Raw genomic sequence first — 976 nt, 5'->3', positions numbered from 1 at the left:
GCCCATCATCATCTTTTATTGTTTTTGTTTTTTTCATTTCCTTGTGACCACAGACGTTTTTCCTATGACTGGTTCCAGAGCTGGAGCCCCGCCTGCAGCTTGTAGCCTCATCTGCTATAGCAGGTCACTTCTTATTGTGTTTGGTTTCTGTATCAACTACTGTGGGATAAAAGCTACTCCATCAGTCCTGTTTTTTTCTTTTCCACAGAGCTCATTAACTTCTGAGGAACGGTCAGAGCTTTCTCTGTATATGAAAAACGTAATCCTCAGTGAAATACATACTGGCTTTCCAAGACTGTTTACCTCAGTGTTCACCACAGAACTTAATATATGCTGAATATTTCTCACGAGACAAAGTCAAATACCTTCGTAGACCAGGTAGGTAAGAAATATGTAAAGAGGTGCTCGCGTCGGCAGCACATATACTAAAATTGGAACAGTACAGAGAAGATTAGCATGGCCCCTGCGCAAGGATGACACGCAAATTTGTGGAGTGTTCCATATTTTTAAGAAGAAAGCAAAAAAAAAAAAAAAAAGAAGAATATGTAAAGAGAAGACAAGAACATAGAAACAGATAATGAAGAGTGAAGTCTGTGGTAACAGAACAGCATGTGAATTCTGTAAGTACATGAATGCTGATTGCTCTTTGAACACTGAGCCCAACCAAACTAACCACTGCTGTCCCTATCTGGGCAAATTGTTGATGACATGTATTGCCTCACATTAATTTTTATATCAACTGGTAACATTTTGTTATTACCATTTTACAGTTAGGAAGACTGAGGCTCAGAAACTCTAGATAATTTGTCCAAACTCATAGTGATGTTCAGGAAGTAGAGATTTAACATCACGTCCTTTGGATCCAAATAGTATGTTAAGTCTGTCTGTATGGAGCTGCCTGCCAGACCTTGGACACACTCCGTAAGTGATAAACCAACTTATTCAGCTAAGAAGTACTTATCATGTGTGCAGACAT

The 976-nt window shown here is 39.0% G+C and overlaps 1 non-coding gene across 1 annotated transcript; it reads left to right on the top strand.

The window, feature by feature from the left end:
- The first annotated feature begins 401 nt into the window (after positions 1-401).
- Positions 402-508, top strand: LOC111725043. Its single transcript, XR_002773208.1, has one exon. It is a non-coding gene; the product is annotated as a U6 spliceosomal RNA (small nuclear RNA).
- The last annotated feature ends 468 nt before the right edge of the window (positions 509-976 follow it).

The sequence above is a fragment of the Otolemur garnettii genome, unplaced genomic scaffold (genome assembly GCF_000181295.1).
Source record: "Otolemur garnettii isolate 467f Iridium unplaced genomic scaffold, OtoGar3 scaffold00030, whole genome shotgun sequence".
NCBI lineage: Eukaryota > Metazoa > Chordata > Mammalia > Primates > Galagidae > Otolemur > Otolemur garnettii.
The sequence above is the reverse complement of the archived record's forward strand: the minus strand, read 5'-3'. Positions and strand labels throughout refer to the sequence as shown.